Raw genomic sequence first — 27745 nt, forward strand, 5'->3', positions numbered from 1 at the left:
ATATTTTAATTCAAGTATTTAATTTAAATATTATTTAATTTTATTTTATTTAATTTTATCCGTGTATTGTTTTGCTATATTTTGTTATCATTAATTTTTTTTCTTGGACATTTTCTGCACTCAAAAAGTATTGTGTCTTTCTTTATATCTTAATTCAAGTGATTTATTTTATTTTTGTTAGCTTTGTGTTTTATTTTATTTCTTTTGTGCATTTTCTGCCAAAAATAGTACTGTGTCCTATTATATATCTTAATTTATGCAATTTATTGTATTTTAATTTTTGTTTGCATTGTATTTTATTCTATTAATGTTTAGTTAGTGTTTTGTTTTTCTCCATTAAGAAACATTTTATTTTATTTCCTGGACATATTCTACACTGAAATATGTGTCTTTTTATACATCTTAATTCAAACATTTAAGATACACAAGATAAAATTAATTTGTTATTTTATTTTGTTTTATTTTTTTTATAAATTTTTAATTATAGGTGTACATTGTGCAAATGTGTTATAAAAATATGACAGTCATGGAGTGATACTTTTTGCCACTGCTTTAAGCACCCATTTAAGATTTTTAAGCACATGAAAAATAAAATGCAACAAAAATCTAGCTTTAGCTGCAAGATTATAACCTGTTATTGATGCTAATAATACCGAATAGAACCAGTTAATCAAGTTTCATGCCATCTGCTCTTTGACCTTGACCTCAATGCAGGTCTAAATCTTAATGAAGCTCTAATCCACATCATTACCACACTAACGACCATAACCGTCTCATGACTTCCCTTAGACATGACATCATCTGACGTGCCAGTGTCAGGAGTGCCGATCAAACGCAGGCCAGATCATCACAGAAAATACCATGCTAATTAAACATTCCACTCCCATTTAAATATCAGTTCTTTTAATATCAGCTGAAGAGCAGAAGGTTGGTGTTCATTTTTCTATGTGCATTCTCTTTTATTGGCCTCTAAACCTCATCATTCTGCTTTAAAAAAGATGAATCCTGCACTCTTTTATTAGGACGTGTTGATGAGTGACTTTAAGTAAAGGTTGCTAGTTTGAAATTAAGATTGCTTATAGTTTTACAACCATAATCAGATTTTTTTTTTCTTTCTTTTTTTATAGGTGTTGTGTTGGGGGTGTTTGGTGTTAATTTATTTAGCTGAATTTTTCAAAATAAGGGATAGTTATAAATTAAAAAAAATCTAAATAAAATTAGAAAAATCTAAATAAAATTTAAAATATATAAATTAAATGAAGGCATACACTATAGTAAAAATATATATCGCTTCTGACAAATAACATTGCTAAATATTTTACTTGTAATCATCAGCCACAATATATTTTTTACAAAATAGTTCTTCACACAGTTCGGACAGATGTTTTATCTTTTCATTTGCACAATTGTTCAACAATATAGAGTATATCCAATTATAATATTGATAAGATATGCTGATGTTTAACTAACTTTACAAAAGGGTTAACGGTGCTTAGTCTGCGTCAACAAAAATGTGCTGAGACTTTCCAGTTTGTTGGTGTACTTCCAACTGAAACTAAATATTGATTAGAGGTGGGACTTTTTCTGCACCATTCCCTCATAGCAAACTAACGGCAAGAAAAGCATGGTTAAGAACATTAATACGCAGTTGCTTTGGAAGCCCTCAGGCTGACATCAACAGAAGGACCGTCCCTCCAGGGGCAGAATTAAATGGTTAGACTTTGATATAAAATTATCAAAAAATAAATAAAAAGAATTAGTGGATTAACTGACAGTACGCCTGTCATATTACTAAATGAGCCGTTTCACCGATTCATTTGAATCAATGATTCATTCAGCAAGATTTGCTACTGAATGCATTGAATCCAGTCGTTCACGAATGACTAAAAAACATCAATATTTCTGATATATAATGTTACTCAGCTTATTTAATATCTGCTGTTGCATATATATTAGGCCTATAGTGAAGTTGAGTCTTCTGGTCACTACAAATTCATATGCTTCTTGCTGCGCAATGTGCGTTTTACCACGAATTTTAATAGCTGGTCAGCGAAATAAAACAGATGACATGCTAAGATGCCTTAGTATGATAAGAGTCTAAATATTTGTGCCAGAATGTCAAGATAAAGTTGCTTAAAACACCTTAATATTATGCTATTTTAATGACAAATGTCTAATAATACTGCTAAAACAACTTTTATTTTATATCAAATATTAATAATTAAATGGTGGAGCTTCTTAATTTTGTTCAACAAAAAGCATTTTGATTAATGGATTAAAATCTCACCACGAAACAGAATATCCTCCCAAAAAAAAAAAAAAAAAAAAAGATGTATTGGAATCATTTCCTGCCAGGAAGGTCTCAAAAATACCGCACACTAATTCAAAGGACTCCATGCTCGTGCGACCATTTTCAATTGCACATTCAAGTGGTTCAGAAATACATCTTGGATAATTCATAAATGTGTGAGGAAAGTAATCCAAGAACTTCATATATACATTATTGTGTAAAGACTTTAAACGTATTTAGGTAAGATGCATATGTGTGAGCATTTGCCAAATATTTTTGCATTTTACTTTTGAGTTGATGAATTGTGTTTTAAATATACAAATTGGAGTTGTGGATTTATGAATTTGAGCTGTGCATTTATGAATTTATGAATTCAAATGTATCATTTTTGAGACCGATCCGGCTTCCTTATTGTACACTATATTTTGCTAATATGATATATTGCACCAAAATATATTGCGATAAACAATATTGTTGTTCTAAAACCATTTTATGGTACTCATTGTATAATGCCAGAATGCCAGAATATTGACACTAGCACCTCCAATAGAGTTAGAGATGTTGCACATTCGGCTAAAATATAGCTAGAATTGTTTTTTATGTACTGTATGGTCGATATATATTCCATTACCAAAAATGATTAAGGTCATGCCCAAGCCAATATATTGATTATTGTGGCAGGCCTGACTGACACAGATTAACTATCTTTAAAACAGCTATGTGAGCTAACAAATTGTGTTTAAAGAAACATTGAGTTTGATTTGTCATGGATTTTAATGTAAAGTAATGATTATGTATCCTTTATTAATGCTAATAATTCTGTCCTTTAATAATAATACTATACAATCACATTACTATTGATAAACAGATTTTGTAGTGACTCTTTTGTGTATTTGGTGGGTGGTTTTTGGCCTTGAACACTGTTTTATCAGTTCATCAGTTCATGCATTCCTCTGCAATCAAACTCCTGATTTTGCTCTACTGTTGCAGGGGATTTTAAAGTGTTATCAGGTGCAGCTTTTATTCAATATCGCAGACAGTAAAGAGAGAGCCAGGGCCATTTCTTGCCTCAAGTGTCTCAATCTTAAGTGCACACACACACACACACACACACACACAAAGACTTTTAAACTGCCTATAATTTAACAAGGAGCCCTAATGTGCAACAAATAATATGGCTTGCAATCTAGACAGCTGTTCTGCATGAGCAAAAATAAAAAGTGTCAAACATTTACTGCTTTTTTGTAATAATAGAAAATGGTGGTGTCAATGAAGTAATACAGAGTATTATGTTACTAAGTCACATGTAGTGGTGTGTTTTGGTTGTAGATTTAAGCCATCAGTGATAAAGAGCTTTTGATTTTAGAGCACACCCTCATAGTAATCTCTCATTAATGCTTGGAAATCCTTCACATCTTGACTTCAGAATGATTTGGACACTTCCTTTGGTCTGCAGGCTCATACAGACATATTTGAGGGCGATTATTCCTCAGGGAGATCTGGAAGACATTATCCCACCACAAGCAAAACAGCCCTCCTGCTCTCTCTGCCAGCTCACAGCTTTAGCTTGTTTTCTGAACTATCTAGCACTCAGCGCACTGTCCACGTTATATTATGATTTCTTCTATTTATGGTCTTTTAAATGCGTTCATAAATCTGTTTAACGTGACTAAAAAGCATCACCGCCAATCTGAACAGTGTGCACTTTGGTATCTTATGACTATTTGATGTCCCATGACTACTTTTTTTTATTGAACAAAAGGCATGCAGACTGTGTTTTGTACTGATAATTGATAACTTGCATAAAATGAATTATAATAATTGGAATTTTGGACAACTGTGCCAGCCCAGAGGTCTTCACCTTCTCAATTTATAATAGTACAAAGTCATATTTTGACATCAGATGAATTACTGCCAATTTGAACAGCCGGTCTACACTTTGGTCTCAAATTACTTTTTGATGTGTTTTGTTCTGATAATTGATATCTAACATAAAATGAAGTATAATAATTGGAATTTTGGACTGTCCCACCTCTGAGGTCTTCATCTTTTCAAATTAAATGCATATTTTGACATCAGATGATTTTCAGTTCAATTAGAACGCTTTGGTGTCACATGAATTTTTGATGTTTTTTTCTTTCTCTTTTTTTAAAAGAACAAAAAGCAGTCTTGTGTTTGGTTCTCATGTGCTTTTTTGATTAGATTTTAGATTTTATTTTAAAATTAGATTATTTTGATGTCTTCACCTTCTCTAATTAAAATCAAACAAATTCATAATTTGATTTCAGATAAGTTTTGTTGTAGTTTTTATAATTTGGTTGTATGGTTGTTTATAAAAGTAATTTTAATGAATAACAAACATCTTTCAGATTAAACATTGTCCATTTATTCTCTTAATAGTTACCACTTATTTGTCTTAATTTAACAGTTCAAGGTTACAATAGTTTTGGATTTTTTATTAGTTTAAATTTTAACTTTACTTTGACTTTTGTTTTAGTTTCAGTTTTATTTTTTTTTCGTTTATTCTTAGTAAGGATATTTGTTGGGTGCAAGCTTCAAAATCATCAGAATAAATATTATATAATACAAACTCAACCAAAGATGGGCTACATTTTTTAGCACAAGAACACCACCATCTACCACTACCATCTACCCATCCTCAAATTCAAATACAACAGCCTAAAAGATAGCAGCCATAATTAGATTATGTATGTAAGTCTGCTTCTGAGGTTAAATACACAGTAGTTATGGGAAGTTCTGAACTTTTACAAAAAACATATTTTTTGTGACAATCTCATACAAAAAAAAAAAAAAAAAAAAATTTAATTATTATTATTATTATTTTTTTTTTTCATTTTAAAATATTTCCTAAATGATGTTTAACAGAGCAATGACATTTTCACAGTATGTCTGATAAAATATATTTTCTTCTGGAGAAAGCCTAACTTGTTTTGTTTCAGCTAGAATAATAAAAACTTTTTAATAATAAAAATAAATACATAAATAAATAAGGTCAAAATTATTAGCCCCTTTAAGCTATATTTTTTCGATAGTCTACAGATCAAACCATGTAAATGTCACTTGTAGCTGTATAGAAGTGTCTTGAAAAATATCTAGTCAAATATTATTTACTGTCATCATGGAAAAGATAAAATAAATCAGTTATTAGAAAAGAGTTATTAAAACTGTTATGTTTTGAAATGTATTGAAAAAAATCGTACTTCCGTTAAACAGGAATAGGTGAAAAAAATAAACAGGGAGCTAATAATTCTGATTTCAACTGTATATAACTTTACTGTTATTATATGTGTAATAATGTGTTTTATTTTATTTTAGGTTGCCTTTTTAAAATCTAGCAGGGGGCATTAGATGAAAATGATCCCTTGTGGCTAATTCGGGCATTTTTACAGTTTTACTGTTGATCAATGAGCATTTCCCTGTTAAATAAAAATAAATTTAAATTCAAATTTCAACAGTTCATATTTGTATGGAAAGTGCAAAGTTATGTAGAAGCTACATATTAATTAATTATTGTACAAACTTGATTTGCTTCTGACCAGAACCAGAAAGTCAGAGCACATCACACCTGTCCTCAGGTCTTTACACTGGCTCCCAGTTACATTCAGAATAGATTTTAACATATAGCTACTTGTCTATAAACCAGTAAATGGCCTAGGACCTCAATACATTACAGATATGCTCACTGAATACAAACCTAACAGATCACTCAGATCATTAGGGTCAAATAAACTAGAAATCCCAAGAGTTCAGTCGAAGCAGGGAGCATCTACCTTGAGCTACTATGCCATCGGCTGCTGGAAACAGCTTTCAGAAATGATCAGATGTGCTCCAACATTAGGTACATTTAAATCAAGACTGAAAAAACATTGTTTAGCTGTTCCTTTACTGAATGCTGCGTCCAACAGAACGCACTATTGTGTCTTTCTTTTTTAAAATTCTTTAATACCTTATTTTAACACATTTTAATCAGTTTTTATCTGTTTTAATCATTTTTCATTCTTTTAATCATGTTTATTTTCTTGTTTCTTTTATTCTTGTTCATATAAAGCACTTAGAATTACCATTGTGTAAATATACTTGCTCTTGCTCTCTTATTGTTAATTTTAAAAAATCAATAATAATACAACTCTAAAATGAACTTTGCTAACCCACTACCAGATATTTACAAAGTCTTTAGTTACCAAGTAAAAGTATTAGGTTCCTCTGTCATTACACTAACTGCATTTTACAACCAATCACTTTGTAATTAACCTGCAATTCAATACAGTGCCCACACTCCAAATGATGATGTATGTTTCGAAAAGCAGTTTCAATTAATAACCATCACCTCCTGGTCATAATTAGACGTAGTTCGCAGGTAAACTCATGGATATTACTAGACTGCGAGTGCTGAGCACTTTTAAAAATATACACTCTTAATGAACGGATATTTAAGCCTCTCGACTAAGACGTGAGTCGAGAACGTTTGAGTTATGGCCAGTGTGAGCGCGTGTGCACATTACATTAACTCATTTAGTGTGTCTAATGGGCTGTTGCAGGGGTCTCGCACACGTCATTACACACCATTTACACCCCGCACACCCAACATCCACACACACACACACACATACACACACAGGGCATGCTAGCATATGGTCAGTTTGACTGTGTGAGCTTCTGTGATTGACTGAACTCTTCTGAGAGTAGTCCTGTAATTGCAGTAACTTCATTAGTTGCGATTAGAGCACAAACAAACACTGGCGTGGGCAGCCAAGACTTTAGAGACCGATCGTGATGTTTTTAATGCTGAGGACGAACAGACATCTGTTTCTTCTCAACGTCAGGGACGCCAGAGGAATATGGGATTAGCGATGGAGGGCAGAGAAGAGCTCCTTCTTCTCAAAGCGCTCAGCTGGCTTCTTTTTAGTGTGTCTGAAGCCCTCAGCGGCCCGGCAGGACCACACATCACTCGCTAACACACACGCATCGACTCTTCTTGATCTTAAAGACTAGTTTCAAAGGACGACTCATGTCGAAAGCTCATAAAGCACTCTTTAAATTGACCCCTTACTCATCTAAGGCAACGTGTAAAGTTGCAGGGCTAAAGGCTGCTTATATGGAATAAAATGGAAGACTGAATCGGGTTTATTACACAAAATTAGATGCATGCAAAAAAGAACTTCATTGCAGTGTGTGTTATGTGTTATATCTTTATGGACAGTTTACAAACAGCAGTTTACAAACATTTGATTACAAAGTATGTTGCCATTGCAAATATACTACAATCAAACACATTTATTCAATGCATTTCTTAAAGTGAAAAAAACAAACAAACAAACATTAATTTATACATACACTCACCGGCCACTTTATTAGGTACATATAAATAGTGCCGGTTTAGACTCCCTTTTGCTTTCAGAACTGCCTTAATCCTTCGTGACAAAGATTTAACAGGTACTGGAAATAATTTTCTGAGATTTTGGCCGATATTTACATGATAGCATCACGCAGTTGCTGCAGTCTGGCCATTTTCCTCTAACCTCTGGCATCAACAAGGCATTTGCGCCCACAGAACTGCCACTCGTGGGTATTTTATCTTTTTCAAACCATTCTCTGTAAACTTTATGTATGGTTGTGCGTGGAAATCCCAGTAGATGAGCAGTTTAGGAAATAACCAGACCAGCCCATCTGGCATCAACAACCATGCCATGTTTAAAGTCACTTAAATCACCTTTCATCCCCATTCTGACGCTCGGTTTGAACTGCGGCAGATTGTCTTGACCAGGTCTACATGCTTAAATGCATTGAGTTGCTGCCATGTGATTGAACGAGTAGTCGGACAGGTGTACCTAATAAAGTGGCCAGTGAGCGTACATACATAAATACTTTATTATGTATGACATATGAGTTAAGGTGCTTTTCCTGACCGTGGAAGCATTCTTTTTATTTTATTTAATTTAATTTAAATTTTTATCTATTCATTTTTGCAGCTTTTCTTCCAGGTTCCCAGTTTTCTCTTCACATAGGGTAAAAAGAAAAATTATTTTCAAATAATGTAATATTGAATGAATGAATGAGTAAATACTGAATAAAGAATATTTGGTGAAAGTAATTATTTTTTACTTGCGCTGATTACAAAGTAATAACTGAACTTCATGGCATGCCAACAAGAAACATGCACATATTTAAACTTGTTAGGCTTTTTGTTTTGCTGCCTGACTGTTAACAGAGGCATTTTTACCTGCAAACCTGGGCTATCAGATGGGAATAGTTTTCCCTGTTGAGAGCAGGTACATTTGCATTTCACAGATGTACTTTGTGAATTTAATTCCACCCAAATTAGACGTGTTCAGATGTATCTCATGGATCCTCTGTAAAGCATTGTGGAACAAATCACCTACTGTTTTCAACTAATTTAGGAGTCCTCAGAGGAAACCAGTCCAGACTAGAGAGAGTGTCTGTAATTGCAGTGTTTTAAAAGTGTTTATCATGGTTTATTTATGTATTGATTAATTGGTAACATCTGATTTTGGAATTTTTCATTCATTCATTTTCCTTCAACTAACCCCCTTATTTGTCAGGGGTAGCCCCAGCGGAATGAACATGAACAAGGGGTGAACATGCAAACTGCAAACTTTCATTTTGGTAAAAATAAAATAATTAAAGAAAGATCTTTGATGCTATAAGTGGCCACTTTACTTTTTATAGCAGTGAGTGTATTACAAGAAGTTATATTAATAAATATTTATGTTAAAAAAATTATTTAAGTTTTATTTATCTACAAATTACAGCTAGTTTTTAGTGAACTTACAATATGGCCTAAATAAATGCTAGACCATTTAAATATTTTGCTAATCTCCAAATATTGACAGCAAATACATCAATGAGAGAGAGGGAGGGATTTGCACTTGCGACAACTTCACTGCTCTATTTAATTCATTTAAGTAATGTAGTGCTTAGACAATCGCCGTGCCTCTCATGATCTGTTCTCTTGCTCATTCACTCTCGCCGCCATTATTTCTGGGTATCTTAGCAAATGTTTGGGATTAGATAAACAGGTGACACTGCATCTGTATATATATATTAGCGAATGTGATGCGAGCACATCGATCGCTCACACCCCCATGCATCATTTACCTCCTCACATGTTGTAGCTGCTGTAGGCTATGCATAATATACGGGAGTGCACAGGCCTTTTTATCTGCTTGTAAACTCATGAACAAACTTAACGTCAACGTAATCTTATCAAAACAACGTTGTTATTGCTGTCAGCTGAAATTCTGTGAGACTAGAAGTACAAAAAAATATATTTTAAATTACTTTTTTACAAGAATTAAACAACAAATATGAAATTAAAGGGATTTACTTCTTAGGAACTACCGGTCCTGTCAAATGTGCCGGGCACTCATTCCCATAAAGCAGCCATTGGCTGTGTGGAACTCAACCGTACGTGATTCATAGAACAGAAATTTGTAAACGCGCGACCACAAAGAGACAGAAATGACATGACATTGTATAAATAATATATTATATACGACTACTTAGCTTGTTTATTAAAATAAACTGTGATCTGGCACTATATAGAAAATAAACTTAACTTGATTTCAAAGGAGAGCAAGCCATTGGGGGGCAGAGCGCCACCCTAATATAATGGAAGGGGAAACACTGCATTGCATGCAATTATAATCAAGAGTGCTTTTTCTGGTTAATGCAGATATCTGATCAACCAATCTCATGGCAGCAACAGCATTTAGACAAGTAAACATGGTCAGGATTGTCTTTTGAACGAGGAAGAAACGTGACTTCAAACATGGCCCTCTCCATGTGAAAATAACTTGTTGATGCTAGAAATCAGAGAACAATCACAAGATTGTGTCGAGCTGATAGATAACACAACAACACATCAGTAACACACATTTTTTTTATTTGCTACAACCTGCAGAAGAGACTCATTGGTGCCAGTCTTGTCAGCTAAGAACAGCAAACTTAAAACTATAATTCATGCAGGCTCACCAAAATTAGACAACAGTAAATCAGATTGCATGATCTGATCTGAGTCTCGATTTCTGCTGAGACGTTCAGATACTAGTCAGAATTTGTCTGAGACACTGCTTGGCATAAACAACATGAGACCATTGATCCATCCTGCCTTCTGTCAGTGGGTCAGGCTGCTGCTGCTGGTGTAATGGTGTGGGAGAAATGTTGGACACTCTGGGAGCCATCATTCTGGGATGTCTACTTCCATCAGAATGACACGCCATTTTACAAATCATCTCAAACTGGTTTGTTGAGTTCACTTTACTCAAATGGCCTCTAAAGTCATCAACAGAGCACCATTGGGTTGTTTTGGAATGGGTGATTGACATCGTGGATGTGCAGGAAACAAATCTGCAGCAACTGCGTGATGTTATCATGTCAATATGCACCAACATCTCTGAGGAATGTTTCTAGCACTTTATTGAATATATGCCATTTTTTTTTTCCTTCATGGTCTCTGGCCACTGCATCTCTTACAAGCTCTACTTTAACAATTGGACAAAAATAAAGACATCATACAGTATATAACATTCTGCTACAAACTTCAAATGTAGCCAAACCCTTCCCTCAGGACGTTCACGTTATAGAAGGTATTAGTGGCTATTTAGTATGTGAGGTTATGGAGGCTTTCAGGAGCTATTAAATCAAAACAGGAACTTAAAAGCTGAATCGGCCGCAAATGGTAAATGAAAAAGGAAAAAAAATGATAGAGTGTGAAAAAGGGAAATTTCCACACAAAACCTAATCACGCATAAAAGACGGAACATTGCTAGAAAATTGCTGCTATTACCGAGCCACTGCAGGAGTCAAATCCACATTAGATCGGCTGGAAAATTTGTTACAGCAGTGGCACAGTTTGTTTTTATCTGCTTATCAACCCTCTCCCTCACTCTGGTTCTCTCTTTCTGCTTATTCTATATTTGCTGTATGCATATTAATGCACTGTACGTGTATGTTGTGAATGTTCTGGTATGCTTGATGTTTTATCATTGTGCAAATCTTTTGAAGTAGATCTTTTTCTTGAGTCTTGATAACCTAATTAATTTCAGTGACAGTTGCATAGTGGATTTTATGCACATTATGTGTCATGTGAGTTGTAGTACTGTTTCAAACTGTAATCCTTGATCACTTTTTCCTCGTTTTTATTTATTTATTTATTAAAAATAGCTGTTTGAAGGAAATAATTTCCATTATGTGGTAAACAATATATTAGTATTCAGTCATAAAGAAGGGACTCTATTCTTTCAATAATCTTGGACCGATAATGTGAGCATCTGGTTTGTGAAAAAAGTAATTATTTTGAACCGCTTGTTTTCAGTGATCCATAATGAACTAATTCTGAACCATCTGAAACAGCTTGTTGCTTGAGTCAGTACAGATCTACAAGATACTCAATCAAAACTCACTTTAAAACATCCTGTATATGATCCTTTATTTCCAGATTTTTTGCCAGCTTTGTTTTTGGCAGTTCTTCAGTTAGTTTAGCTACACTAAACTAAGAACAGTATCTTTTGGATATGTGAAAGATTTCAAACCAAATCTTGAATAAAAAATGGATAGTGTACAATGTCAAAATAGATGTATACAGAATCAGAAAGAGCTTTATTGCCAGGTATGTTCGCACATATGAGGAATTTGTTTTTGTGACAGAGCTTCTACAGTGCAACAGAATAACAGAGACAGGACAATAAACAGATAATAAATATATAAAAAGGCAAACTAATGGCAGGAGTTTTGAGGAAGAGTGTTTGCATGACAACGAAGGACTTAAAGGACCTGTCCAGAATGCGTAAGAATGCAAAATGCGGGATACACTGGTCATTAATTCATTCACTGCCACCTTGAAGAGGCACAACACCTGTTCAAATGTATTTTTTGTTCTTTATTGTGTATATTGTGAAACTTGCTGTGAATATATGTAATGAGGCAATAGACACATGCATATGTTTGTTATGAGGCAACAAACACATGCAAACTTCTTAATGTAAATGCTAATGTAAGTGTAAATTTAATGCAATTTTATCCATCTTGTTATATCACTCATCTCTTACTATGATACTATGAATAAATGTTATAAAATGTATTTTTATGCAGACTAATAATATCAATATTATTATTATTAATGACAATTCCTTGTTTTCAAAATACAACTCTATATACACCTGTCAACCTTTTTTGCTGAGTATAATTTAAGTTTAGCATATATTAAATCTCAAACACAACTGAGTAGCAAACAAGGTTACTCTTGTGGCATACAAACATCTCACTCATTCCTTCTAGCTAAAATAAACAACTTCCTTACCACTTTAGTTAAACAATGGCCATTTAAAAAAGAATCTACTCAATTTGGTAAAATATATAATTTTTTAAACTGAAGTATGATTGCGTGTGTGAGCATCAGACTCTAATGTGAGCTGCTGTAGCACCAGATTAGAGCTCATTGATATTCACAACCCTTCCAAATATGGTCAAAGCAAATATTTCATATTATGGTCAATATATAGTATTGGAAAATATAAAACTGATTCTAAAGATTTTTTTGTACAGAAGTCACATACATTCTATTAATATATCAGAGAACAGTTTATCAAATTGTATCAATGCATCGTGGCACCTTTAAATATCTATTTATTTAAATCACAGCTTGGCCAGAGCTATTGAGCTTAGTAAAGCCTCGTTTGACAGCTTATAACAATAGTCTAAAATCAATACTGAGCTGTTTGGACTGTAGTTCTGATGAGAAATGCAGAGGTATGTCATCCAAATTTCTGATCCATACTGATGTAAATGAGAAACTCTTAAGATTTGAATTTAATAGCTTGTCATTACAAATTGTGTCGTTGTTTTAGAGCATATTGTTGTCATTGTGTCATTGTTTCAAAGTTATAGACAACCTTAAGGCTAATATATTCTTCATAAAGGGGGGAAAGTAAATGTAAAAATCTGATAATACTGATGAGAGTGTTTACTGATGAGAATTTTGCTAGCTCCAAAATCAGCACACCACTCAAGTAAAGTCTTTTTTATCAGAAACAAACAGTACGAAGAAAGGAGTTTAGACTTTCCTTCATTTTAGTGTTCCACAGTGTCAAAACTGGGAATTTTAAGATCTATTAAATGCTTTGAATAAAGTTACATAGATCTTTCTTTTTCTGCAGGGCTGTTGTAACTTTTTAAACATATACATAACTTTGTACCAGCACTAGTCGATCCACAGCAATTTTAATGACAACTTTTGTGAACTACATGGTGTAAATTCAATGTTTAATTAGCACAATGGCTTTTACACTTTTTTTCTTTATCACAGGTACAGCAGGCACATTTTTCTGAGAAATAAGTGAAGGGAATGAAAGGAGAAGTGAGAGATTGAAGGTGTGAGATTTGGCTCGTGCTCCCACAGCTGTTTTTGAAGTGTTTTTTTTTTTTCTGTTCACAAATGAGAGTTTGATCATGGTGAAGAAATGCAGTGCAAGAGAGCGAATAAATGGAGAAATGTAGATTTCACCAGAGACGGCAGCTCACACACACAAAATGGAGAGAAGAGGTGATAATGAGAGAGTGAAGTTCATTAGAGAGGGAAAAAAAAACGAGATAAGGGAGGATTGAAAAAGACCTGCAAACTAGAACAGATGTGTGATCAGTGCTGTCATCACACCTAGACATGCAGATGTGTGGCCTACCATCCATACAGACATTTGATATTTAAATAAGGCCATGACTTGAATAAAGGTTTTAAAAAATAAATGCTCCACAGGTCAAACATTTCTCACAGGGCTATTTCAGTGTCACCGAGCAATTATTGTAGCTTTTCTTAATAGTCTTAATTAAAGTTGCACAATATATTGTTTTAGCATCAATATAGCAATGTGCTCACCCACAATAGTCACATCGCAAGCTATGCATCTTGAGTCTGGATTATGCCTCATTCACACTAGCAGCAACTTTCTACCTGTCTGTCACTAAGGGTGGACAACAACTGGCCTCTGAGCAAGCTGAGAGAGGATCACGTGAGCTCTACTGGTTCTCCTGTTGGCTACTGCTCAAGAAAGTCATTCTTCATTTGCATAAAGTTGCAGAACACTACCTGGTTGCCAATGGTTGCTGTCGCTCGTGAAGATAAAGGTTGCCGAAAGTCACTCAATCTTCTATGAAAATAAATGATCGCTTGTCGCTCTGTGCTCCTATTGGCTGTCTTTCAAGAAAGTCGCTCTTCATTTGCATGAAGTTGAAAGATTCTCAACTTTGTTGCGTTGCTGGAAATGCCCACCTGGTCACCAACGGTCACTCGCGCAGACTGAGGTCGCCGCTTTCTGCTCCTATTGGCTGCTCCTATTGGCTGGCGTTCAAAAAAAGTCGCTCCTTAGTTGCAAAAAGTTTAAGGCTTCTCAACATTGTCACGTTGCAGGACATAGTTGCAGGACCTGGTCGCCAACGGTCACATAGATGGAGGTCACTGGAAGTCGCTCACTCTCCTTTGAAATTATTGGTCGCTTGTCGTTTCTATCGGCTGTCGCTCAAGAAAGCCACTTTTTATTTGCATAAAATTGAAGGATTCTCAACTTTGTTGCATTGCTGGACACGCCCACCTGGTCGCCATTGGTTGCTGTCACTTGCGTAGACAGAGGTCGCCGGAAGTCACTCACTCTCCATTGAAATAAACGGTCGATTTGTGCTTCGATTGTCTGTAGCTCAAGAAAGCCACTCTTCATTTGCATTAAGTTAAAGATTCTCAACTTTGTCGCATTGCCCGACACACCCACATGGTCACCAACAGTTGCTGTCACTTGCGTAGCTGGAGGTCGACGGAAGTCACTCACTCTCTTTTAAAATAACCGGTTGCTTTTCGCTTTGCCGCTGCAAGTTGCTCGTAGTGTGTATGAGGCTTTATAGTTGACTAGGAGCTACAGAATTGCATTCAATTACTGTATTTATATGAAATTTAAACAATAAAAAACTACTTTAATACTTTATATTGTTTATTAAAATAATATTCTTTAAAAAAACATTAATAATATAGAAAATCCATTGAAGTAATGACCACTGGTGAAAGAAACAAATATGGAACTTATATTTGGGAATTCCCCTAGCCTGATTTTGGGAACGGTTTTCAGTCCTTGTGGCACATTTTTGCATTCTTTGGTACAGGGCATGGGAAATGCAGAAACGGATACAGACAGCATTCCTGCTCACCGATAAGCAAAAGTGTGAGGTCATTCATTTACCAAAGCACATGCTGTGTGCGTGTGTGTGTGTGATGAATGCTGATATATAGAGCTATGACTCAACCTAGAAAGCATCAGATCAGATCACACACACACTCTGAGACAGAGAGAGATCAATGCAGCTTGTTATCGCAGCTGCTTTTCCTTTATTTATCCTCTTTTGACAGAAAGAGGGAAAAGATGGCTTGAAAGAATGCGAGAGCGGGAGAGAATGAGGCATCCGAGGATGAGTCTGAATAAAGGAGGTTATTTTAGCAGATCTCGTCTCCTTCTCAAAAAAAAAAGCACACGCTGCTAAAGTGAGTGACATCATCCTCTCTATTAGCAAAACTTTCATGTTCAGCTGAGGTCATTTGCCCGTCATCACCATCGGCTCTCTTATTTCAATGAAAAGCCCATCTTCATTGTGCTCGAGCCTGTCATTTTAAACCATTTAGCCAGATTTCTTTCTGCATCGCATTTCTTCCAGCTCTTGTCAACAACTTTTCAATAATATCTTCACTGCTGACATATTTATGATGGATGTACTGATATCAGTTTTTTTTAGAACCTATTTGATCCAGTCACAGCGATTCTGAGTATTAGCTGATAAAGATAGCGATCTGAAATCAGCACAGTTATTTTAAGCACTATGGTTTCTATGCTTCTGATAATCTGAGATATACAGTAGAAACTCAGCTTATAATATCCATTTTGTATTAAACCAAGGACTATAGAATATACAAGACATGGCACTCGTATAGTTTTGAATGGAGAAAATCAAGATAGACTAACATTACTCCAGGAGCAGCTCATACCAGATGTGTGCTTTCACAAAAGTTTTTTGTGGTCAACAAACACCCTGGAATCTCAGCAAATACTTGCTTCACAGAAATAAAAAATATATGCACATCAAGCTTAAAAATCTCCACTTTTAAATGAACCAACTACTTTTAAAAACAATTTTTTTTTTTGTAATCTGTAGAAAACCAACACGAGGTAGAGTCCATCCTGTAAAACACACATCACATGTCAGCAACTAATCAAACGCTGCCCAAACCTGTAAACAAAGAGTCGCTGTTATTTTTGGATGAGATTCAATACTTTTGTGCGAATTACTTCTGAAAATCAACGTGATCTAATGAAGCATTATCCAGAGGATGTTAATGTGTAGAACGGCTATAGATGAGATTGGTGTCGTGATCTCGTTCTTTTCGAGCGGTCATGCTCATTAGCTTGGGAAACCTGAAAAAAAATGCCAATTTTGTTTGATTCGATTGTTTAGAAATGGAACTTATGAGACAGTTGTTGTTTAATTTTATTGGTGATTCCAAACATGTAATGTTATTGTAAGCTTGATTTTTCCCTGTTCAAACAGAATGCCCGAGCATACTGCCCGAGAGGTGTTTTTAAAATAGGCTGCCGAATGAAATGACTTACCTTAAAGGAACTTTGATTTAACACAATCTAATACATACAGACTTCTTCATTATAATGAAAAACATTTAATATAGAAATATAACAATTATTCATTTATTCTTTTGCAAAATTCCACACAGAAATGGCAAAAAAAATTACATTTTATGACAAAAATACTATTACAGATTAGCTGAGTGAGCTTTCCATGGCTTAATTAATACTGTGAAATTAAAATAAAAACTAAATGTTTTTTTTATTGTGCTTTGCAACAATTCCATTTTAAAATTGACATTATTGTTATTAATCGCAATTAATCTCATTAGAATACGAAAACAATTAATTCCAAAGTATTGTATTGTGCACTTTTATTTAAAAAAAGTTCTGTTACATAAAAGGAATGTTCACTACTCCCTTCTAACCTGAGCATGAGCTATCTTTTACTCTACTTTAGAACGTTCATTCATGGATTTTCGCAACGTCATTGTCTACAGTAAATGTATTATGCTGGATTTACACCAAAAGTAAAATTTCTCCTGGGCGGCATGTATGGCTTGGACATGTGGAGTACTTTAATCTAGAGCAAGTAATGCGGTGCTCTGTGTTTAGAGTGAACCCAGCGTTAGGCTCATTCCATATGTTCTCATTGGTTGAGACGCATGATGACATCTATTTAAAACAAGTACTGTTAAATGCTCCAACCCTCCTGTGACCTATTGTTTGTCACTGTTAGCATCGAGAAAAATAAAATAACTGTGTTTATTCGAAATAAAATAATCAGCCTTCATTAATTCATTCATAAACACGATAAAAATGCACGATAACTTACCCAGCCTTAGATTTTACAAACAACAACTAATGTTTGATAGGTTAGCACAGGATATTTTAATAATATTCCATTGCACTAAAATAAAATTACAATGTTTATTACAGAGTGGCATAAAGCACATCTGTGCTACCAGTCCTTCAAGTTTAATTTGAGTCACAGCTAACAAGTTTCTTTGGAAATTTCACAGGACTAAGGGAAGATATTAATGCCTCGTGGATCTGTGCAATGCTATTGGGCATTTTCTTTAAAATTTCAGTAACTTTGTGTGTGAAGAGCACTTCATAGCACTTTCCTCTGAGTGCTGTGATCTAACAGACACGCTGCAGAATGTAAAAAACAACTTTAGAAAGATCAATGCAAGTCTAAATCAAGTCATTTAAAGCAATTTCTCTACTGATCAAAAAATATGATAAGAAGAAAATATTGTGGCGAGAGTTTTGACATGTTTACTTTCACAAGCAAATATCACACAAAATGCATACAGTTTAAATGGTAAATTAGTGAATAATGATTGAGAGGCGCAGCTGATTGAAGCGCTGACGTTAACTTGGGTTTAACCACTTTAATATTCATTTGTAGTTCACAAACTGTCAAATGGCTGCAGAACATTTGGAATATAAAGCATGAATACTTTATAGGGCCTTATAATGTATGTATGGCTTTTGTTGGGCTTCACAAAATCACAAAATAATATACGTCATGGCCAATGTTGGATTTGGATTTTTAACTAAAATTGCTAATACTTGTGTTATCAAAACTGATATCAGATCAGGGCTTCACTGATATCATTCTGCATTCATGAGATTTCATTAAGAGATTGTTGGAGTAATGCCATGTATTTAAAGTTTTTTATTCACTTTACATTTAATTCAACGTATATTTGTTATTGTAAAATTCAATAACCATTTCTAACTGAAAAGTTGCTCCACATTATTTGAAGACCTTGAAGGCCAAAACCCCTAAGTTCTGTCTTTTTCTCAGCCTCCTTTGTTTCTTTTGAGTTATTTCACTTTAAAGAAAAGAAAAAAAAAAAACTTGTCATAAAAGTGAAATTTGCCATAAGTGAAACTACTGAACAGTCACAGCCAAAAAAACCCCGCTCATTTCAGAAGAAATTTTCAGACGGCATTTAGAGGTTTCTGCATTTGAACTCTGCATTTGCGTTTGTGGTAACCGTTTTTGAGATTCGTTTTATTGTGAAATTTAGCACTTTATGATTGCAAATTAATTGCAATCAGAAATTAAATTAATATTATTATTATTATTATTATTACAATTTTTTTATTATTGTTTTTATTACTATTATTATCATTATTTTATCAGTCAATATCAGATATCTTTTTGATACATTATATGTCTGCATCATTTTTAAAAAGCACTTATACATATAGAAAATGTTAAATAGAATCCTAATCTGAATAACCATTTTACACCTTTGTATTGAATTCAGATGATTCTTAATTAATCTTGGTAAAATAAGTGTATCATTTCTGCCATAACATGCCAACTGTTATACTGTAGTTATTTTAGGTATTACAGTAGGTCATTTTGCCAGCTCTACCAGTCTTGTAGCTTGTAAAAAATGACTGCTGGGGCCAATCAAATTGCAACTACTATAACTGTCAGCAGCTTCCATTCATAGCAAATGTGTTTTGCAGTTTTTATGTGCGGTATACATCCGTCACTGACTGTGTGTGTGGTCCCTGGGTGTGTTGCGTCTCTGACTATTAACAGCTATGATACACACGTTCTTATAATTGATGATATTTTATCTTCTCAAACACCAATGCTCCAATCTCTAATTACAAACACTAGTTGAGTGTGGTTCACTACTTTGTTTTTATTTTTAAACCAATTGTCTTTGGCAGCCAATTACAGAGCCCTGTATAGAGTTCATTTCACACACGCACACAGAAATCTTATAATGTGGCCTGAAATCTAATTTCTTCCTCTGAAGTGACCCGTGAAATAGTGTGAGCTCTTTGCTCCCTCGCTCTATGTAAAATGATCAGATTGCCTATTTCAGAATCCAATATGAAGCCTCTCCTGTGCTCTTTAAACACACATACACACACTTACAGTAATGGGTATCATGGGCCCCTCCTGACCTGTTAGATTACAGAGGAGAGGGAAAAACAGATTCGAAATGAAAGACCGAAAAAAAAACAGCCCAAATGCAGAGGAGGCGAGAGGATAGTGGAAAAAGAGGAGCACAAAATAAGACAGAGGAAGTTAGTTACAGACACAACGATCAAAGAAAACAAAGGATTTGTTAAACAAGCTAAAATTGATCTGAGTAGATCAGATAATGGGAGCATAAAGCTCATGATAAAAGATAGCTGTGTGTTTAGCGCTGTTTTGGATTTAAAGTAAATGAACTCCACATTTAACCAATCACTGTCACAAGTTCTGCGGTTAGTAGCTTCCTCTACATATAGATTTAAATAGATGAATAGCAAAATAGGCAAGTAACATGGAGTACGGTATATATCTTTACTTCAAAACATACTGTACAAATGACATACCAAGCTTGTAGTTTGATACACTGCAAAAAATGCTTTTCTTACTTTTACTTAGATATTTTTTGTCTTGTTTCTAGTACAAATATCAAAAATTCTTATATCAAGAAGCATTTTCTAGGCAAGCAAAATATATTGTCTTGTTTTCAGAAATAATATGTCAATATTAAGGGAGTTTTTCCTTAAAACAAGCTAAAAAATCTGCCAATGGGGTAAGCAAAATAATCTTGTTTTTCCTTTTGACGTAAGATTATTTTGCCTACACCATTGGCAGATTATTTAGTTTGTTTTAAGGAAAAACTCACCTACTTTTCGCATATTATATCTTAAAACAAGACAGTATGTTTTGCTTGTAGAAAATTCTTCTTGATATAAGAGTTTTAAGATATTTGGACTAGAAACTAGACAAAAAATCTAAGTAAGAAAAGCATTTTTTGCAGTGTAGGAGAATCAAAGCACAGATCGAGAATTAAAGCACAGATTGTGTAAACGGGTATGTATTCTAGTATCATTTTGTCACATCAAGGAATTTTCATATTAAGGCAGTAAAAGGAGAACAAAAATAGAAAAATAAGTCTTTAGAGCCCATGTTTGATTTAAAGCAGCACATGACAAAACTGCAGTGATCCATGGTTAAAATAAATACATTTATTACAAATAAATACATTTATTATTACATTTAAATACATTATTTATTTTGATTATCATACTTGATCTGAACAGTTTTAAATATATTTGATTTTATAGCCAGACTGGATAGATTATATAAATCCTACAAAAAGGGAATACTTTCATAATCTTCACAGTGGAGGTGAGAGTAGGATAGAGGTCCATTCTATTTCACCAAGGTTCACTCACTTGAGGATTTCTGCTCTCACAACTGCTACATATGTGAACCTCTTGCATTATATCTTCAGTATGAATAGGTGAAGGTGATATCTTGTAATATCACACACGCAGTGGAGTTGGCATGGAGCTAACTGTGTTTTGACACAACCTTTCAGACTTTGTCTTCACCTTAGCTTTGCTTGCTTTAACAAACACACTTTGAGCTAGTCTGAAAGTAAACACAGCTATGGCATACATAATTTAGAAGTAGTCTAGTTTTTCCGCTCTGTTTGATACTATCAATTTTGGAGTACTGTCTCAACTACATTTTTTTGTTGATTTTATAATTGAATAGCATTTCGGTATGAGCTAGTTTCTTCCAAGAAGGTACTGTAGTGTCACATGTAAGGGATAAACAACAGCTTGCCGTAAGTTAAAGGATTTTCCGCCTGGAGCTTCAAACATTTTTAAACACGCGCTATCCTTATACCTAAACTGCCGATTTGACTTTAAAATAACTATATTCTAGCTTGAAAGACTCTTAAAACTTGATTTTGTGGCATAATATATGAGTATTTTCCTAAATTTGCGGAATCCCGTCCGCGATTAACATTTCTCATGGGTTTCCTGTGCAGCACATGTGAGTTGTTATGGTATTTATAAACGTTTAGGAGAAGCGCATTTATTTCGAACTGTGATCAAAACTGACTGGAACTACCTGTGCATTTTAACAAAAATGCACACCCTCCAGTCAATCAGAATCAAGAATTTCAACAGACCATGGAATAAAATGCTATATTTCTGGATTGTTTTGTCACATTGGGTTGTACACCAAGGTTTCAAACTGAACAAGCTGTGGCAATAATCAAACATGCTCTTCTAAAGCACACTCATCTCTCGTTACATTAAGAAGTCCATTTCGTTTTGTAAAAACTGGTTTGTTCAGACAAGTCGTGCAGGACAAATGGTTCAGAAAGAGGCACTGATTTTAATGATTGTGAGGAGATTTTAACTATTTTAACTGTTTTTAAGCAGTACATACTATTAATTCAAAGTTGAGTCATTGAATGCTCTCTTATGATCACAAAACTGCATTTTTAATTAACAAAACAGAATAATTTTCTAAAAGTCTTATACAGGGATCACCAATCCTGGTCCTGGAGGGCCGATATTCCTGCAGGGTTTAGCTCCAACTTGCTTCAACACACCTGCCTGGTTGTTTCAAGTATACCAAGTAAGAGCTTGATTAGCTTATTCAGGTGTGTTTGATTAGGGTTGAAGCTAAAATCTGCAGGACATCGGCCCTCCAGGAACTAGTTTGGTGACCACTGGTCTAATATGTTAATTTAGTTTAATAATAGTCTAATAACTACGTATGGATTTTATAATGCTAGTCTAGACAACCTTTGTATCAACGTCGTTTTGTATAATTTTTCTAACTCCAGGCGCACCGAGTGCACTGTCAAAGCGCAAGGCACTACAGGCAAATACGAGACACATGTGGGGCACATAAACACAACACAAAACACTTTGATGCCAATAGAAAACCATTTTAAAAAGGTGCTTCCTGCCAGTATGATATGGGTGTAAACAGCCATTCATCACTCTCAGGAAACATATCTGTCTACTCTAGTCGATGGTATTTTTAATGTACACACAAAATAAAAGTTTTTAACTTATATTTCTTGATATTTCTGTGTAAACTTTTCTTAATATGATCTGTATAAACTCTTTTTTATATATATATAATTACTTATTCTTACTTTTGATCAATATAAAGCATCCGTTCTGATTCAAATAAATGAAAGAGAATTTATAAAAGAGAGTCTAAAGAGATTTTTTAATAGCTTGTTTTTAAATGTTTAATTAATTAACTTGAGGGTTCAAGTGTGTAATGCTCGAAAGTGCAAGGTTGTCATTACAGTTAAAATTTGTTCAGAGACCCGCTGTTATTGGGTTAAACCTAACCTAAGCCTAACTAGAATTATAGTTAAACAGTAGATTGGCACAAGTTAAGAGATTTCACCTCTTTAATTGCCAGAATGTTGTTGCTACTACAGTAGCTTGCTGCTTAAGTTTTTATTAGGAATTTGCTTAAAATTATGAGTAACTAGTAAGTTATGGTCCTCTTTTTATGGCTCTGTATTTAAATCCACTCTAAAAACCCAACTGAACGCTTTCTATTGTCTCCACATGGAGAAATAAGCCTCATAATGGAGCTGTTCATGTTTAAGTGTTCTGCGTTTGTTTTTGTCACTCCACAGGGCCATGCCTCCCATTTTAATAGCAGTCGATCGATAAATTTAATCTCTAATTTAACCTTCCCCTGTGCGTCTTCTTTTATTCCATTAGAGACCAATGCAAATTACAACAAACCCCACAATCATCACCGCCGCTCGTTTCCCAGAGACGCCTCTAAATGCATATCGAGCACTCGTGATTAAACTTTTGCGGCAGCATCAGATCGACAGAGGTTTGACAACACAGAGCGCTTGTGACCCCGAAGCCCTGAGCTCCCGTGGAAACAGTCCCATTCCTGGTCAAAGAGACACACAGGCAATAAAAGTGGGCAGAAATGATCCAAAATAAATGAATGCATGAATTAGAAATGAGTGATAATTAATGGTTGTACTTAATGAGCTTCAGAGAGAAGCGGCGACCTTAGGTCAGATCGCAGAGAAATTATGAGGAAAAAGAACGCGAGAGCAGACGAATAATGGATGACAGAACAAGCATAAAATTGTCAAGCGCTTTAAATAAAAAGGAAGAGCAATTGTTTGTCATTCTAATAGCCAAAATGTATTAAACCATATGTTAAGTCTTTATTCTGAAGCTTTTTAAACGTGTGTATTTTATCACTCTTCTGGGAAGAGTTTGGCATGTACAGCATTCTGGGATAAATCATATTATAAATGCATCTGTATAGGGATTTTCGAGCTGCTTTGCATCACTTTTTTTAATGTTGAAATGCTTCATCCTGTCTTTGGATCAACTTTAACACATTTAGAAGTATTGCTTTGCTTTGGGTTGATCATCTGGCTTAAACGATGACATGGGTTTAGATACATCTATTATGAGTTCTGTACACAATTTTCCAACTGGAAATCTGCTTACATACAAAAAGTACATAAAATAAAATTTAAAAAATGCATTTAAATTATCAGTATATTCTAAAATGCATGATATATTGTATATTTTTGGTGTTTGTGTGAACAGTAGGGTGAAAATGACAGTAGAGCAAATTTAACAGAATATAGCTGCGTCCCAAATCGCATACTTATGCACTATTCTACTCCATTTTGTAGTATAATTAGTGTAAGTAGTGCGTTCACATTGAAAACTCTAAAAATAATAAGTGCACTTTAATTACCCGGATGATGCACTCATTCAGCCGCTAAAATGAAGTGTGTAATGATGGACACTTCACGCACTCAACGACCGCAGGTTTGCTCACGTAGCGGAAGGGGCGGAGCTATCGGGCGCACATGTTGGATAACTTTATTTGTTTTGGATGATGAAAGCAAAATTCTCCTACAAGAGTGATTATAGCGCCTCCCGATGGTGAATGCAGTTATACTCACGGCAGGTATTATTTGATAATTTGGTTGTTTATTTCACTGATTTGGCAACCGCCAAACGTCATCAGGGAAACATTTGGGACGACACTACATACATGTACTATGCTGTTGAGTGTGTAAGTGCATAAGTACATAGTGCATGAGTGCATAGTGTATAGTGTGCCATTTGGGACGCAGCTTATGTGTACTTACTGCATTCAAACAGAATGGCAAGGATTATAATCTAATTAACATTTACATTATCAAATGTAGATACTAAATCACTGATATGTGCTGGCTTGCACTGAGTCACAGTTCTAAAGTTTAATTTCAAACAGTTTATTTTATTTTCAAGAACTGAGGTGAACTACAGGGTGTAGATGGGAAATGTCCTCAAGCTTCAATCTCGGGACGCCCTAAAGTACTACTGCACCATATGTCAACGCACTAACCACTAGGCTATTGCTCCAACACAAAACACTTATTTTAATATGGAAAATATTCCTTCTATTGCGTGCCGCTGTTTTTATTTCTAACACGATTTAAATCAGCCTTAAATCAGCCTTTAAGCTTTAAAGTCAGGCACACTGCTGTTGGTGTTGACAATCTGGCAACCTGTGCTTGCATGTGTTTTGAACCAGGGGTGCAATACCTAGTTCATCCACTGGGTGTCAAACTTACATACTGCACCTTTAAGCAAAGCAGCCCAACAATTTTTAATATTGATAACAGTAATAATGAATGTTTATTGCACACCAAATCCGCATATTTGAATGATTTCTGAAAACATTTAAACTGTTTTCGGGAACAACATATATAAAGTGGAGTTTTAGACTTTATTAACATACATATTTATCATTATAAGGACCAGGCATGAAAACATTTTTAAAAAGAATAGAAAAATTACATTATATGAATAAATTAATTAATAATAAATAAATAATAAGTAATAAACAAAAGGAATTTCTAAACCTTTGAATGACAATGTATGCCTTTCTCTGTCGTATGCTTACTCTATTCATTTTTACTGCGTGAACCGTTGCTTTCTGATCATTTAAAAAAAGTTGAATGTCTTGGTTTGCCCTTCACTCTACTTAACATTGGAATAATATGTTATCTGGCTCTGACACGCGTTTCTCTAAGATGTTTAGTCAACACTTTCGGCTCAGCCAGGAGCCCGTCAGTATCAGCGGCTGTTTTTCCTGCTCCCGCTGGATTTCAGCAGCACTTGTGCCATTTGTAGGACTCAAGTTGATGGTCCATGTTTTTTTCCACTTCAGTGCTCTCAGGAGTGTCCACCTGAACAGTTTCTTGATCAGACATGTCTTCTTCTACAGGCTGATGTGTGAAATGCGCTTTATGTTCCAGATTCATGCATGTCATGCGAGGACAGACCCGTTCTGAGGATGACTGTTTGAGACAGATTAATGACTAGTTTTACTTCCTTCATGCAGTTATGGTAGAAAATTGTGGATTAATATGGCGGGCGTGCAAATGCTGTGTAGATAATTTTGTGACTCATAGTCTCTCTATAGCAGATGCAGAATTGTGTGTGTGAGAGAGAGATGGAGAGGAAAAGAGAGATAGAGAAAAAAGAAAAATAGAGTGGTTTTTGTTGGTTTGCGAGAGAATGGAGCAAGGGACCTTTATTGGCATTTAGAAATAAAACAATGAAACTGAAACACCTTCAGAGTTTGACTTTAGATATGCAAATTAGGTAAATCAGTTACCAAAGTAACACAGTTGAGAGTTATAAAAGTATAGTTGTTATAAAGAGGTTTCAGACATGTTTCAGAAAAGTACTTGCTAGGGCTGCATAAATCTAGCAAAAATGTGAATCACGATTTTTATTTTTTTTTTTGCCTAAAATCAAGATCACGATTTTCTCACAATTCTGTAAATGTAAAGTAACGGATAATATGATTAACCTATTATCATTGTTAATTCTCAAACATATGGTAAAAAAAAATAATAATAATTTTAGACATGTGTTGGTATACTGTTGCTTAAATTGCAAATTTTTTTACAGACAATATGGTGGACTTGAACAGTCTTTCAATATGCCTTGTTTGTTAATTCACAGTAAAAGGAGGACATCAAAATATAACTATTCATAATTCTAAAGTTGAATTATTATGTTTGAGACATGTGCCTGTCATCTGTCATTGACAACATTATTAGACCATTTGTTTTCACATGTAAAATTAGAATTTTGTCATCATCAGACTCCTTCTTGCATTATATTCAGCATTATATATAGGCTAGGGTTATCATATGGCACAGTAAACTTTTATTTTCATGCACAACGCTTTATGTTCTTTATGAAAGAAAAAAACATATCAAATGCTTGTCGTAATCAAAACTCAAAGTTTCACTTTCACTTTCGAGTGCGCCTCATGGCTGCTGTCGCTGTGAGAAAAAACACATACATGCAAATCAAACCTCCCGCACGGCCCTCAAACAATCGCTCTGTGCAACAAACTGAACGTTACAACTTCATTACCTGTTATTCACTGTCTATGCAGGTTTTGTTCACTAAAGTAGGCGTGATGTGTGCATGTGCGCGTTCTCGGAAGTAAACAAACACCTCGCGGTCAGCTCACGTGTGATTTCGCGGCAAGACACAAATGACATTTTTGGGTGAAATATACCTTATAAATACAGTATGTGAATGTACATTGTTTCACTTTCATTGTTTCATTGTTTCACCTTGGCTACATTGTTTCACTTTCTTAACAATAAAATAAAAACATAAAGGAACTGCTATTTTCTTTTTGATATAAACAACTTAACAGACAGCAGAAATGTTGAGGCGTTGGCTGCATATATGAGCGTCATCTTCACTGTATGCTTATTCATAACAAAACGAAGCCTAACATTACTGCCTCCTTTCATTTTCATTGAAATTACGAAATATACCCTCTCTTTTGCTGAATATTAGTTTTAATAATCAATAATGGCCATTATAAAAGTATAACGTACAATATGTTTATAAAATTTAGGAAGTAAAGGCAAGCAATTACTCAATATACAGAATGTACGTGGTTAGATTAATTATTAATTTATCT

General features: G+C 34.5%; 1 protein-coding gene across 14 annotated transcripts in view; it reads left to right on the plus strand.

Annotated features, from left to right (window-relative positions):
* Positions 1-27745, plus strand: part of LOC141376138 (uncharacterized) — a 1104960-nt gene that overhangs the window by 171649 nt on the left and 905566 nt on the right. The window lies entirely within an intron of this gene.

Source organism: Danio rerio, chromosome 9 (genome assembly GCF_049306965.1).
Source record: "Danio rerio strain Tuebingen ecotype United States chromosome 9, GRCz12tu, whole genome shotgun sequence".
Taxonomy (NCBI): domain Eukaryota; kingdom Metazoa; phylum Chordata; class Actinopteri; order Cypriniformes; family Danionidae; genus Danio; species Danio rerio.